This window comes from Pinus tabuliformis, chromosome 4_1, assembly GCF_031772625.1.
Source record: "Pinus tabuliformis cultivar Carrire ecotype Pingquan chromosome 4_1, CPIR1, whole genome shotgun sequence".
In the NCBI taxonomy this organism is placed as follows: Eukaryota; Viridiplantae; Streptophyta; class Pinopsida; order Pinales; family Pinaceae; genus Pinus; species Pinus tabuliformis.
In genome coordinates, this window is record NC_142303.1 from 834404813 (window position 1) to 834421683 (window position 16871).

Here is a 16871-nt window from a genome sequence, read left to right on the forward strand (position 1 = left end):
GCCAGTTTTTCAAGTTGTCTAGGATAGTAGGTTTGTGCCTAACCTCAGCAGTGTATTGATGATTAGGTTGAAATGGTAACTTACAAGTGTTGGAAAACATTGCTAAACTATGAGCCTGCATATTATGTTTCCTTGGAATGACTGCAAGCTTAGTTTCTAGAAAAGTGTTCAATATTTCTACAACTATTCCTCTATAAAAACTTAATCTAGGGTCTTTGGTCATATATACAACATTAATTTGTTTTATAACCAACTCAGAATCTCCCATAATAGAAACTCTTATAGCTCCTAACTTTTTAACCAATTTGAGACCTAAAAGAAGTGCTTCATACTCAGCCATGTTGTTGGTGCATTTGAAATTCAATCTGTAAGCATGGCCCTCTGAATAATCATTCTCTAAATTGTAAATCCACACTCTTGCTCCTGCTCCTAACTTGTTCACTGATCCATCAAATTCAAGATGCCATAGTATTTCATGTTCATAATTCTTACTGTCTGGGGGGACAAAATCTTCTTTGATTAAGGTATCTTGATCATCCTTTTTATCTGAAAGCTCTTGAGTTTGGACAATTTCATTTTGAACTGTAACTGCAATTTCTTTTGGTTCTGAAATAAAGTTGTTTGAAGCAGTTTCTTGTGTTTGTTCAGCATTATACAGAATAAAAGAATCGATGTCAAAATGCATGGAATAGATAGGAAAGTTTTGAGGCCTAGCCTGGCTACTCACTACATATTTCATTAGGGTCTCTCTGTACAAATTTTTAGGATGTCCAAAGACTGAAATTATGGCATATGACATGTCCAGTTACAAAGATCCTTGGAGTTTATTCCCCCATGATCTAGACAATAACATGCCATATTTAGGTGGTATATCAGCAACAACTATGTCCATGAGAATTGTTTTAGCAGGATATTGTACCAAGGAAACACACAGGTCTTTGATCAGCCCTAGTCACTTTACTTGACTTGAATCAAATGAGAACAGGTCCTTGTAAGGCCTAGTGATGTCCATGTTCAATTTTTCCATAACAGGTTTAGGCATTAAATTGTGTGAAGCTCCAGAATCTAACATTGCATTGTGTAAGATCTTATCATGAATGTTAAGGCTAATATAAAAGGGTGGTATCCCTCCTTCTAATGGTTTGACATTAACATTAGGATCGAATATAAGCTCAGGCTAATCATCAAATAAGTTAATAGAGTCTTCATTCTCAACAAAGTTTAAAGATTTGCTTATTTGAGATTTGTAAGTTTCATTTTTAATCAACTCTGTTAAGGGGACTGAGATTTTTAGCTTAGCCACCTCTGCTCCCAAATTGAAAGGCAAAGGGGATTTCTCTGTTTAAGGATTAGGAATTTTCATGGTAGGATTTGGAGTAGGTTGGTCTTCTTTTTCTACATTTGAAGTCCTTTTCTGTGGATTTTCTAATATGATGTTTGGAGATTCCTCCACTGTTTCCTTGGAGGGGATTGAAGTGGATGGTTGATCATTAGGGGGTTGGTCATTGGTTATATCTACAATGGTGGGACTAGAAGGATTCTGATTTGGTCTAGAGAGGATTTGGAGAGTTTTTGTAACTGGAACTGCTTTGATTTTCTTAGGTTGATTTGGTACTACTTTCTTATTTTGGTCAGGAGTATCAGTGTTCTTTTTACTCCTCAAGTTGTAATGTTTGTGCACTTCGAAGATAGCAGAATCATACCCTTGCTTGTAATCAAATGATTCTCCTGATTGGGTCCGCAATTGCTGAAGCATGTGTAGTTCCTGATCATCTTGAGTTAAAAATACGGTTTCCTCCTCATCTAATCCCATTAATTTAATTTGTGTGTCTTGTTCAGGGTCTTCTGAATGGGAAATTTCAGCATAGTTTTCTTGAAAAGGAGGCCTAATATTCTGATCAGGTCCATTTTTCCAGTATTTTGATTTTGATTCTTTCTAAAGTTTGGATTTCTCACTGGAGGTGTCTGTTGATTATCCCAGTGAGGCTTCCTTTCAATATTATTTATCCTATCCATTAGTTTTTCCATTCCTTTGGCTAGGGCATCTATTTTAAGGTTAGAGGATTAGGCTTCATCTTTCAGGGGTCCTCTCCTTTCATTCCTAACCCTAGCCCTTTTTTCTAGCAAATTAGCTTCTACACTAACTGCTACACTCTACATGTATTCTAAGGTTGGAGGATTTCTCTCTCTAAGTTGGAAGGCCATATTAGTATCAAGCCCATCAGGAAACTTTATCAGAGCTAAACCAGGTGGGCGTCTGAGATTGAATGGTATTGCATTATATATATTGTTGAATCTAGTACAATTATCCTAGACTGTTTCATTTGATCCTCTCTTGATGTTTTCATATTCTGAAAGGATCTGCCGAGGGTTCTTTTTCTTTTCCCGTCTATTTAAAAATTGTTGATAAAATACTTCTAAAGTGTCTATGCTATTAGCAAGTAAATATCTAAACCATGTTCTTACATCACCAGCTAGATTCTGAGCAAACAATCTCATTTGGACATATCCAATATCAATTTCATGTAATTCAAAGAAATCTGTCATTTTTTTGTTGTTTTGTTGTGTTGTGTAAGTTCATATGCCATCAAATTGGACAATTTTGTTCTGGTAATCTTGTGGCATGGCACCTCATGGAGCAAGAAACACAAGAGGAGCATATCTATTTTCCATGGCTCTAAGTTGGGCAGGACTAAGAAGTGGAGTTTGGGTTCCCGAAGATGATAAAATCGGTGATGGGGAACTGGGAGTAATGGGTGACTGATGTGTAATGGTAGGTTGGTGGGGAAGTGAAGGTATAAATAGAGGTGAGGAATGAAATTTAGAGATGGAAGGGAATAATGGTGAACTAAAGGGATTTGAAACTGTTTTAGAAAGCTTAGGGATCTTAATAGTAGTAAGGGATGACTGAGGGGAATTTAGAATATATTGATCAATTGACAGGTTTGCCTTTTGGACTTCAAGTTCTGCAATAAACTCTGGATCTAGAACTATGTCATCAAGTGCACTTTCAGACCTGGTTCTAAATAGGGAAAGGTCAAATGACTCGTCAAAGGGGAGATCTTCTAAAAACAACCACTCATCAGGGCATGAATCTGCTTTAATTGAAGGTGTAGGACTAACTGAACTTTCCTGTCTTCGGGATATTCTTGAAATCAGATTAGGATTATCAAATACTTGGGGAGGATTTGGGTCTGGGTTGGCCCTAGTATAGTGAGTTCTCCTTGAAGCCAAAATTTCGAATTTTTCTAATTACTTTCTTTTTATGAACTTTTTGTAAATAAATTCTAATAAACCCTTCAAGAGGCTTGAAATAAATATTTGAAATTTCTCAAAGGTTTATTAAGACTGAGGATTTGAATCCCTAGTATGTTCGCCACTATGTTATCGCTCAGAAATTTTCCCTAGAAGTTATCAAAAGAAGGAATAATTTGAGGTAACCACAAACCTAATCTTTTAGACTCATGTTCTAGCCAACCTAAGTCCAGAGAGGGCTCTCTCTTTATAATTTAACTTTTTTTTCTATTTAGATTTTAGGCTAGTTCTTAGTGTTCATGAGGATTTTGATTTTTATTGAAAGTTGGGTGGTGGAATTCTTGGAACAGATGGATAGAGCTAGGTCTTCAAGCCATTGGGCTATGGAGTCAATCAAAGGATAGCTTAACTGAACCAGATCATTATAGGGATTGTTTACAGAGCAGGCTAGCAAAGCAAAAGGCAAATCTTCAAGTCTGATGAATGAGATGGTTCTAACCAGGGTAAAAGGGCAATAAAGAATCCTTAGACCGGGATCAGAATGTAAGAAAACAGGTGACTGTGAACAAAGGGAAATTAAGAATACTTTGTTATAGACCATGGGGAGAAACTACGGAAGTAAGGGAGCATTTAAGAATTCCCTAACTAAGATAATTTAGCATAAAACATTAAGAAGGTAAACAATCAAGATAGAGTGCATTAAAGCAAGTTCTGAAATATCATTCCTAGTTTACCATTCAGATTTCATAGAAACACATATGATTATTACTAAACATAAGGAAAAACGATAATACACATGAGAGAATACTTATTTGATTTTCTCTTTACACAAGAATCCTACAAAATGTCTGAAGTTTATTCCATGATCTAGCAAACCAATCCAATCTTGATACAATAGCACTTTGATTTTAGATACAAGTCTATAGAAATGTTTTTGAATCCACACTCAATACTTAGAAATGGAGTGTTTTTATACAAAAAATATTACAAAATATCTCATAACAGTTTGAGATTTAATTAAGGAAACAAAAATATCTTCAAGCATGAAGATAGAGATAGATGGAAAACTGTGTCATGATGTCCCTCTTATTGTGGTAGTGCTGGCTGTGGCAGTTGAATTTGAGCCCTTTTAAGCTGGCTGATATTTGTATGTTGGAATCATCTTTGTCTTTAGTCTTTTATTGATACTCTTTAACCTGCTACTCTTTGACCCTGTTCACCTGTTTCATCTGGTTGTCATTCAAATTTACTGTGGTAACTTATAGTAAATCTGTCATTTTTTCCCACTATTCATCCTTAGGTAACTTTACTTTGAGCATTCTCCTATAGATCTCATCTGCCTCAGTGTATTTGGAAAAATTAGGCTTGGTGACAAATAGATGTTTCACCTCATGCTCTAGGAAAAACATATTTTCTAAAGTATCATACAATACTTTCCCTGTTGGCAAGGCTTTGATTCCTGAAGTGCTTGCCTGTTCTTTGGACAAATTCTTTAATTTGTCAACATAGTCCAATTGGGTCATAAGTTTTTCATGGATGACCATAGGACTTGGAAGGCCTTTATCCCTCAAAATTTGAAACTTTGCCATGAATCTATCAATTCCCACCTACATGTTATGGCATTTTTCCTACAGGTTAAGCATAAGGTTTCTCTTAGAAATAACCGTTTTGACTTCTATCATAGCTTCAGTTCTATCCTCTACACCAAGCTCATTTAGCTCAAGCATGTTCTTGTTGTTCAAGAAGTGTATGAGTCGATTAGCATCCTCAGGTTGGTCTCCTAAGTCCTCCTTTACCTTTTGAATTGCTTCGGTGGCCACTTTCACCAGTTCTATTTTCTCAAATATTACTTGAATTGATGGCCAAATATCATTGACAGAGTCAATGATATTGGCCCAGAGCATCACTTTGGTCTGCCCTAGTGTTTTTTGTAGAGTTAAATATTTTTCTAGGACCTTAATCTTCTCACCCATCCTTAGGGCTTTCTGTGTTTCTTCTCTCTGCTGAATCTAGGCAAGCTTGCAGTTAGTTTCTATGCTTGCCACTTTCTCCTTAAGCCTTTTAAGTTTTGTTGCCTGGATGGATATTTCCTCCATGGCTTTCACTAACTCTGTTGTCTTTTCTGTTGAGGTACCTGTTGTTGTAAAACCAGTTGTGACTGGCAGTGTTGTGGAAGGTGGAGTTGTTGGTGCCAAGGATGCTGCCAGTGTTGAGGGAAATGCACTTGGCAGTGGTAGAAATGGTAGCCAGTTCACTCTTTTTAGACTGAATCAATGTGTCCAATTCTTTCTCTATTTATTTCAACTGGTCATTTAGCTTTAGGACCAATTCCATAAGCTCTTCTTGTCCCTTTTGGGTCTCTAGGACCTCTGTTGTCTGTGGGTGATTTAGTGGTGGAGCCTTAAGTTGCAGCTATGTCATCATTTTTCTTCTTGATCAATATTTCAGTGGCCTTCACATCTTTGGGATCATGTCCCAACTCAATGATTAAGTCCTCTAAAGACTTGATTATGGTGTCTTTAGCCTGTGATGAGGCCTTTTTCAATTGGAATTGAGCTGATATGTTGTTGAGGGAATTTTTCAATTGATGAGCTACGATGGCTTTCCCTGTCAAGGTGGAGTAAATCATCTCCCCTGTCTGTTTGTGCAACTCAATATAGTCAATAGGATGTATGTCCTTTGCCAGTACGTCGAAATCTACCCTTTTGAAGTTCGTTGCTATTCTTGGTTCTTGAGTAGTAGGCTTCAGAAATGTCATCTGCATCTTGCCTTCTTTAACATCGTAGGCTGACATAAGCCTAGTCTAGTTTGTAGGTGCCATTTTTATGTACTATGCATAAGTCTGGGCTTTAAGCCTCTCATTCCTAGCCTTTATATCCTTGTACCTTTCTCTAATGTCTTGATGCCTGTTAGTTGGCATTCTAAAGGAGGACACTTCAACACTCTATTGCCTTTCCAACATCTAAGTATTTGATGTGGAAGCTTCTAGTGTGCCCCCAGAGGGAGTGGCAGGCTTGCTTCTTTCTCTTTTTGTGCAGGTGGTCCCAATAGTTTTTTCTATGAATTCCTGTTCTAAAACATGATTTAACCTCTTCCTTTTGACTAGGCTAGTCTCTACATATGTTTGTGTGGTTGCTCTACCTGATGTAGTGGCTTCTTCCCTATTCCTTTTGAGGATTTTTTTCCTCATTTAGAGGAGTTTGCAAGTTAGGGGGAGTACTCATAGTGGGTTGTTGTATACCTGTTTGATTTAATTCCTTTGATAGGCCTGGTTGTTCTGACTCTTCTTGCACCTAGGACTCTTCTTCTATATGAGATTCACTTTGTACCTGTGATTCTCCCTAGGCCTATGATTCGGTTTATGCTTGAGATTTAGTTTGTGCTTGAGATTCTCCTGGCACTTGCAGGAAAGAACCTTCATCAAGCCTTTTCTCTAAATCAATTAGAGCATTTTCAACTGCTACTTGAGTGCTATCCCTATCCACTAAAGTATTCTCCACCCATTCCAATTTTTCAAACCAGGCAGTAACTCCTCAACCAAAAATTGATTCATGTTTATTTCTTCAGGTATGTCTTCATTAAATACATGAGGGAGAGACTGTTCAGTTCATCTCCCGATGACTGTTCATATTACTTATTTATCTATTTACATTATATTCACCCAATCATGAGGATTAGGTGTCAACATTCCCCCCTTAATCTGAAGGGATGTTGGTGAGTCCAAGCATCCTTCTGAATCATTCAAGATTTTCTCTTCCAAGCACTTTGGTGAAGATGTCCGCAATTTGCTCATTTGTGGAACAATGACGGAGATGGATTGTTTTGGCCTCAACATGATGTTGAATCAGATGATATTTAGTATTGATGTGCTTCGTTCGATCATGGAACTTTGGGTTCTTGGCCAATTTTATTGCAGAGGTATTGTCAATCATGAGTGGAGTTGATAGTACTTGTTTTACCTGCAAATCTTCATGAATTTTCCTGAGCCACACAATTTCTTTTGTTGCTTCAGCTACTGCCACGTATTTTGATTCTGTTGTGGAATCTGCTGGAACTTATTGTTTGCATGCTCTCCAGGAGAGAGCTCCTAATCTAAGACTCATAGCATATCCTGAAGTATATACCCCAGTTACTTTGTCTCCATCGAAGTTTGAATCAGAGTATCCAATCGAGTTGAAGTTTTCCACCTGTGTATACTTGATTCGAAAGTCTTGAGTTCCCTTCAAGTACCTTAGAACTCTTTTTGCAGCAGACCAATGTCCCTCACAAGGCTTTTGCATAAACCTGGAGAGGATTCCAACAACAAACTAAATGTCTGGTCTGGTAGTAGTTAGGTAGTTGAGACTTCCTACAAGCTGTCTATACTTTGTTGCATACTCAAATTCTTTTCCTTCAATAGATGTGAGCTTTAATTTTTGTTCCATTAGAGTAGTAAGAGGATTGCATTCTGTCATGCCAAACCTATTCAATAGATCTCCAATGTATTTCTTTTGAGAAAGAAATATGGACTTCGGATGTTGGGTTACTTCAATGCCAAGATAGTAATGAACATAGCCCAAATCAGTCATTTCAAAACTTTTCCCCAATTCCTTCTTTGTGGATTCAATTTAGCTTTCATTGTTCCCTGTCATCAAAAGATCATCTACATATACCACAAGATATACAACTCTTTTGCCAAATTTCTTGACAAATAAAGTTGCATCATCAAGATCATAATGTTTGAAATTGAGTTTCAGAAGATGCTCAGTTAGTTTTTCATACCAGGCCCACAGTGCTTGTTTGAGGCCATACAAGGACTTCACCAGTTTTCATACTTTATGTTCATGTCCTTTCATAGAAAATCCTTCAGGCTAGGACATAAAAACATTCTCTTTTAGATCTCCATTCAAGAAAGTAGCTTTTACATCCATTTGATGGACTTTCCAACCATTCTGAGCTACTAGGGCAAAGAGTGTCCGGATGGTAGCCCATTTTGCTGTGGGCTAAAAAGTCTCCTCATAATCGACCCCTTCCCTCTGTGCAAAACCTTTTGCCACAAGCCTAGTTTTGTGCTTGTCAAGTGAGCCATCAGCTTTATACTTGTTGTTGTAGACCCACTTGCAGCCAATTGGTTTGGTTCCTAATGGAGGATCAACCAGCTTCCAAGTGTCATTCTTTATGAGGGCATCATACTCCTTTTGCATCACTTCTTTCCATTCATCATGGGAAGCAGCTTCTTTGAAGGGAGTTGGTTCAAAATATGTAGACAAGTTCAATTCACAACCATAAGAAACATCCATATCAATAGGTGAATTAGAGTCATCTACATCACCTCCATTTTGCCTGTTTGAATTTCTAGTTCCTGTCTTTTCAACTTCATCAGGATGAACACTTTCAAGTGTCTTTGTCAGCCACTTTGGGGGACCTTTCTCAGATGGTCCAGGCTGCTCCGTTGATTGAGTTGGGACTGAATCAAGATTGAGTCTCCCAATTCTATCAATCACATCACGTAAAGCATCATCTGTTGTTGGAGTTTCATGCGGGGAAGAGTGTTCTTCGGAAGAAGATTCCACATGTTGATCTAGTATAGGAACCCCCCCTTCAAGATGTGGAATCTGATTATCAAATTCTTGAAATGATTTTTCTTTTGCGAATCTATCCAAGCGATCAAGTTGCTGCTCAACAATATTGTCAGTTTTGGATGATTCAAGAAAAATTACATCTCTAGATACAACAAACTTTTTATTTACTTCATCATAGAGACGATATGCTTTGGAGGTGTTTGAATACCCCAAAAAGATACACTTATGACTTCTAGCACCAAGTTTGTTTCTATGTATCATTGGTATCAAGGCATAACAGGTGGAACCAAAGACCCTGAGATGCTTTACCGAAGGAACATGTCCATACCACATTTCATATGGAGTCTTGTTTCTTATAGCATTAAATGGACATCTATTATTTATATATGCAGCACATAGAACAACATCAGCCCAAAACATTATCTTTACATTTTTGAAGAAGAGCATGGATCGTACCATATTTAAGATTGTCCTATTCATTCTTTCAACTACACCATTCTGTTGGGGATTATAAGGCACAGTTGTTTGATGTTTGATCCCATGTTGGCGAAGATAGTTTTCAAATTCATTTGATGTGTATTCTTTTCCATTATCAGTGTGAATAGACCCAATATGAGGTTGTGCATCATTTTCAATCCATTTATAAAAATTCTTGAATGTTTGAAAAGCATCAGATTTGTTCTTCAATAAATAAACCCAACACATTCTGGTGTAGTCATAAATAAATGTCATGATATATTTATTTCCATTTGCAGAAGGAACAGGCATTGCACCACATAAATCTGAATGAATGAGTTCAAGTTTTCTATGTGCTTTTGATTGTGAATCATGAAAAGATTGTTTGCTATGCTTTCCTAGAATACAAGCATCACATTGCTTAAGTTTCCTAGGAATTGTAGGCAAACCAGCAACACCATTTTTCTTCAACAAGTGGAGACTGTCATAGTTCAAATGTCTGAATCTAGCATGCCATAATAAACTTGATGGAAGTGTACCTTCTTCATGATGAGAATTGTATGAGAAGTGTTGTGCACGAGCAAAGGTTCCTTTAGCTTGAGAAGCCTTTCTTCTTCTATTCCCCTCATGACAAGTGAGTGGTCAAATGCTTTTATTACCTCAAGCTTGCCATCAAACATATGAATGGAGTGACCTTGCTGGTGGATGTGGACCAAGGACAACAATTTTCTCTTGAGTTGTAGGAGATATAGAACATGATGCAGAAGAAAGTCTGGAAGACCAGGCAGTTTAAGCCTGATTGTGCCAAGCCCTGATGGCTTGATTTTTGATTGGTATACAAAGTATACTGCTCCATCAAAATTGTTAGTGAAATCTTCAAAAAAATATTTTCTATGAGTCATGTGGCAGGTTGCTCCTTAATCAAGCAACCAATCATTTTTCCAAGAAGCAAGTGAAGCATTAAATAAATCTTCATTTACTCCAATGTTACATTGTGCCACAACATAGTGAGCGGATTCAGGTGCTTTACCTTTGTCTGTATCATCAGTTTTACCTTTTTGTTGGTTTCTTTTCTGCTCAATTTTGTCCCATGGTAGCTTGCATGTAGAGGCATCATGTGATCCATTTCTTTTGTAGTGTATGTCGTGCAAATCTTCCTTTTCTCCTTGAGAATGTCTGCCCCCCTGCCTCTGAAATATCTTCCTCTTCCTCTTCGACCACCTCTTCCTCTTATAGAATCTTGAGCAAGATGTTTTTCTTTATGAGAAAGGCACACAGCCTCTTCAGAAGATTCAAGGGTTGTCTTTCCAAAAGCTTTCTCTCTTTCAGCAAAATTTTTTCACAAGAGAGTCAAAGGTGATATCTTTGAGACTTCCATTTGCTTGCAATGACTCAAGATAATTGGAGTCAGTAGGATAAAGTGCCTTTAGAAAAGCGATAAGAGGAATATATAATTCAACCTTAGTGGATTTGATATCATGCATTATAGACTTTACTTCAGATGCAAGAGTAAGAGAATCATTATTTTGTAGTTCAAGAGTGAAGAGTTTAATCATGAGTTGAACAACTTCAAGTGCAGAACGTGAGTCATAGAGTTCTTTCAGCTTTTGTAAGGCTTCAAAAGCAGTTGAATATGACGAAATATGGTGACTCACCTCTTCATTTACAAATGTTGCGATTAATGCATAAGCTTTGTTGTTCTTGTTTTCCCAAATGACGAGCTCTTTGTCTGAGGTAGGTTGTACTGGTTCATTGTTTCTGTCTCTGACACACACTCCTTTCCACAACTCATTGAAAATGAGGGTGTGTTTTATCATCTGGGACCATTCAGGATAGTTCTCCTTGCCAGTGAGAACTATTCCCACCATGTATATGATTGAATGCATTCTGTAAAAATTACTTCTGCTGATAGAAAAATACTTCTCTTGGGAAAATGTGCTTCAAAAATAATAAAGCCTTATTCTTCCTTCTTGAATTAATATACAAGGATCAAAATAATTGTATTCTATGCATATATATATATATATATATATATATATATATATATATATAGATTTTATTTTTTTATTTTTTTGCATTACAATATGGTTGCAATTCAAGAGAAATAGTATGAACTGCTCAAAAGTGAATTAGAAATCTGATGCAAATCAGAATTTGCCAAACACTTGGACAGAAATATAAATCCCTATGCTCAAATCCTATGCTTTATACCTTGACTGCATACTTTCTCATTGGAAAAATACATCTCTTTCCTTTTCTGTCTCTCAGTATTCAATGATGCCTGATGCTTGGTAAGGCGTCACGTGATAATTAAATATGTGTTCAAACTCAGCTTCCGACGAGTCTTGAAGGGCGCAGTGTATATCCCACTTCTGAATGTGGACGGATTCCACAAGTAGCAGCGGCTGTCTGTAGGCCAAAAACTTAGGCCAGCTCTAAAAAATACATGGAGGATATACATTCAACAAGCGTATATGAAACATCGTTTATATCATTGTTTACATAAATGGACCCTCATAATCGAACAGCATATATATAATATACAACAACTCGCTCTGATAGTTTGCAACAGCTCTATATCTTGTAGCAATGATATCGGGGATATCAAGGCTGGAGACTTGGACAATTCCAACAACCAAAGATTTCAAAAAATCATAACCGAGGGGAACACACTTGCAAACCTAAGATTTCTACGGTACAAGTCATTACAATGTATAATTGCAGATTTTCACAAGAGAAAGAAGTACTACATATAAGACATTTACAGTTTTATCAAAAGACTTGCATCCAAACGGGAAAGAGAACGCGGAAGCTTTCAAAACCTAATCGAGTCGCTAATTTCTTCACCGACCTCAAAACTATGCCGCCTGGAGCGTTGTTATACCAGCGTGGAGGGAGGCCATTCTTATTGATTGAGATACAGGAAATGAATAAAGTGGCACCTCGTGCCATACAGACATACTCCCATTGCCATAAACCCTCAGACGTATTTTACATGGAAAAAAATAGTCGCAGCATTATTCAGACAGTTCCATGCTCACCGCACCAGCATTCATCACAAATGCTGCTATACTCAATGACTTTCTGAATTTAGAGAACAGTAGATAGACTGCGCAGTAGACAGAGAGGACAAAGAGCACAGTAGACAGTGGATAGAGAGCTCAGTAGGCAGACTCCACAGGGACAGAGGACAGGGAGCAGTAGGTAGAAGGGAGTTACAACTATTTTTGGGAGCTGGCTCTGATACCATGTCAGACCAGGCAGTAACTCCTCAACCAAAAATTGATTCATGTTTATTCCTTCAGGTAGGTCTTCATTAAATACATGAGGGAGAGACTGTTCAGTTCATCTCCCGATGACTGTTCATATTACTTATTTATCTATTTACATTATATTCACCCAATCATGAGGATTAGGTGTCAACACAATTGGTTTGCATATTTCTCTATCTCAAGGATTCAATGGTGAATGTAGGGAGCCATCTTGTTTTTCTGTCTTTTGTTGGCGATGAAGTCACAGGGATCATATGTCCACATGAATCTTTGTTTTAGTTTAAGTCTCTGAAGGATTTGTTCTACTTCTTTCCCAGCTTCTCTGCTATTACACACAAAGGGGCCTAGTTGATCTTTGATTCTGAGCTGGGCCTTCTTTTTGGCCTTAACAAAATGCACCTCATCTGAGTTGATTATCTTCCTGTAGTACTCCAAAGCAAATAACCTCATTGGGAGGTATCTAGGCAGTTTATATGGGGCCAAATCACAGCCATATATCCTAATTTCTGTGTGATTTTGGTACAAGTATGAATCTCCCACTTTGTGTTGTTTTGACAGTTGCAGGATCCTCCTGATATCTAAACTGATTCTTGTAGGACTTCCTAACAGCATGGTCACTACTGGATGTAAAAAAATATCAATGAAATCTATGTATGGATATGGGGAATCATACTTATGTATCAAAGGAGTCCAAAAAATTATTGACCTAGGATGACCTTTAGTGTCAAGCTTTTGGAGAGTGAAAGGGAACTTGTTAGCTTGGTAATATAAGAAAAGGTGGTACAAAACTGAAGAATACTTAAATACTCTTTCATTACTCATTCTAAGGAATTGGTCATGCATCCTATCAGCTATGTACTTGCCATAGTCATGTATTACAGCAGGGGTTTGTCCTAGAGTGAAAATGGACATAAAGGCTAAGATGATTTCATCTATATACTCGCTGGTGGTATAGCCAAAAACACAAGAAATCATTGCTACTATGTCCTGACCAAATGGGGAGAATATGGTAGCCACATATGGAGGAGGATCTGTTGGGATATGCTTTTCCTCCTTGATGAAGGTTCAGAACATTTCAACAAGCTTGGCAATGGTGAGCTTGGGAAATTTATCTAGTAGGTCTCCAATTGAAATATGGGTTAAGTTCTTCCCTGGTTGTAGTTGCAGCATTTCATTGATTGACTCGGTAGTGATGGTGAAAAGTATGGTTTGGTTAGGGAACGTCACTGCTCTTTGACTGGGAATGTAGTTTGCATGGAAATAATGGACGATTTCTGGGAAAATGTGTACCTTAGGAAATTGATATTTAGGAAAATTAGACTCCCAAAGACCTATTTTGTTAGCATGGTTTAGGTATTGGTCTCTATATCTACAATACAGTTTGATAGGGATTTCAAGGACACAAGTGTCCTTGATTTGGAAATCTTTATCAACAAGGGGAAGGTGGTCCAGGTCCAGGTGAGGAGTAGTAATTAGCTTGACATCCATGGCAATTGGGGCAGCCATTCTTAGTTCTTGAGGATTTAAGAATGGGGGAAAGTAAATTTTCAGTCTTTGAGGTAATGGGGGTCCAATTCCAGGTGGGTTTTATGTTATTAAATTTTCCTTTAATTGCAATTAAGAAATCTTACAGACTAGTTCGGAAATTAACAGGGTTTCCTTGAATTCTGGCTTAAATACCTAGAATTGAAGAAAACGGGGTGTGAACTAGGTAACTGGCAATTCTGAACGGTTGAAAAGGCTTCAATCAGGTTGGAAGGCAATCTCGAAGCTTTTGGCATCTTCAAAGTGCAAGTGTATGTCGGTTGACGGCTTTCAACGTTCACAGGCGCATGCATGGAAAATTACAGTTATCAATGATAAAAACAATGATTTGGGGCTTTTTTTTGGATTATGCGTAAAAAGTCAATTTTGCAGGTATGGGTGTACAGTGACCATTTTTCACGTAGCGGGATGAACAGTTATAGATTTGGTGGGTAGCGAGCGGGAGGTAAGTGGTTTGCTTCACACAACCTTTGTGCGTTCGGCGATATTGGAGGGAGGCCACCTGATTCCACTCATCGAGCGTCACGTCGCTTCGGGGCCCAGTGGAAATAAACCCATTTCGGGTGGGTATTGTTCGGGTTTCGGGCCCTTCCGAAATCATCATGGGTTGTTGGATGGGTAGGGGGGAGATCATGTGGTGGTCGGGCGCGGGAGTTGCACGGAAGGTAATGGAGGGGCCCGGCGGGCAATTAAACACGGCGGTTTTAGCTTAATTAGGGGTTAAGGCGGGGATTAAAGTGTCGGGTGGGATATGATTGGAGGATGGTTTGACTTTAATTAATTTAGATCGATTAATTATGTCATTTGTTTGGGTTGGATAATATAAAGTTTATATTTCAAACTTTGGGGTAGGGATATTAATATTTAAAGGGATTTAATAAATATATATGGGAAAAAGGTTTTTTTCAGGATTTAGTAAATATAAATAAAATTAGAGTTAATATGAAAAAGGTGGAAAATAGATTGCACTTAGCATAATGTATTTTTTTGTAATTCATTTGCTTTTTACATAGAAACATTACAACTTAGGATAAGCGCATTTTGTGTATTTTTCGTAAAAAGGGGTATCCATGGGGGTAATTGCTTTTCCTTAGGAAAATAGTGTTTTAACCTTAGGAAAGGGATTTATTTGGGGTAAATGAATTAATTGAAGGGGGTGAATGTTTATGAGGGGATTTTAGTACTTAAGATCTATAAGTCATTGGGCCGAGAGTATGGTCCCTCCAGAAGTTAGAGAAATTCTCTGAACCCATTTGACTTAAGATTTTGGGTACTTCAAACTTATTTTGGGAAATTAGTTAAGTCAAGGGTGAAATGAGTGAATGGAAATTAATCATTTTGATTTTGTGAACTTTATTCCAGTCCAATATCTCATTCATACTTATAACTTTCATGATGAGGGTGATAAATATGCTTTTGTCTAACAATCATCACAATTTTGCAACCTTTCTTCTACTTACCCATCTACTCATCCTACCATTTTTACTTCTCTTTATTAGGGTGCATTTGAGCTAGCAAACCCTTATCAAACATTTTTCTTTTCTTTACAATGGTAATCTAACTAAATCTAACCTTATTACATCCAAGGGCTCAGATTAAACAGTTGAGCTCCTTTTTATTTACTCTACCTAATCTATTTATCTTCCAAGATTACACTGTTTGGTCAGATTTTTATTCTCTATCTATAAACATGAAATTGAAACATGAAATAGCCAAGTTTAAACATTTTGACTATCATGGATTGTGGCATAGGTTACAAACTGCACACAATCATTTATTCTGCATAAAAAGTAAATAGTAGTGGCATTTTGACTAGCACACTTTCATGGTCTTTTCTTTTCTTGGGGTTCATATTTTTCATCTTTTTTGACCTTTTTATTCTTTTTGTCCTTTGATTTTTCTTTTAGGACATACCCTCTTTACATTTTTTAATTTTTTTCAATATGGAAAACATTGGCAAAAAGCAAAGGTATGTACATATTACAGGTTTAATCTCAGCCATTCAAAAATTATGACTCCTATTAGTATAGGAACCTAACATGTCTCGTCAAGGCAATCACAACACAATTCGTTTCACTGAAAACTGAGTCTGGATGAAGGAGAAAATGCTTGCTATTCGTTTTCCTAAATAGTTAAAAAGATTGCAGAATAGGAGAGAATGATGTAGAAATTTTGAATAATATAACACTTATTCACTGAGATTATCCTGATTATACACTATTTTCAGAATGCATGCATAATACATAACCTCCTCTACTATTGATCATCAATTTGCGGAATTAAGAAACAATCGCATGCGCACATTGAAACATCAATCACACATATCAACACAGTATGTAATGGGGAAAGCATACAGCTGAAAACCCCCAACTATCTGTATATTATAATGATAGAGAACATGTAACAATACATAGTACAATACTCCTCACAAGTACTCAATACTATCTCCACCCGCTACACACAAACTAGCTCAGCTTTGAACAAGTCACGGGTTCAAATCTCCTCCACTGTTTGCCTGCCTCTACTACACAATCCAAGTTGAGAATAGATCAAATCCAAGTTCGAATTTCCTTGGCTTGTACTGTGCAATCCTCATTGGCCATCTCAATCAATGATTGTGCAAATCTCATGCACAGCTATAGTCACAACTGATAGTAGTCTCACCCTTTCACCCACCTGTAACACTTGTCTCCATTGAATTGTCCATGCACTGAGTTAACTGAATTCACCACCATTGTCACTCCTAAGAGCCTTCACCTTCTTCCCCGGTTCCTTCTCAACC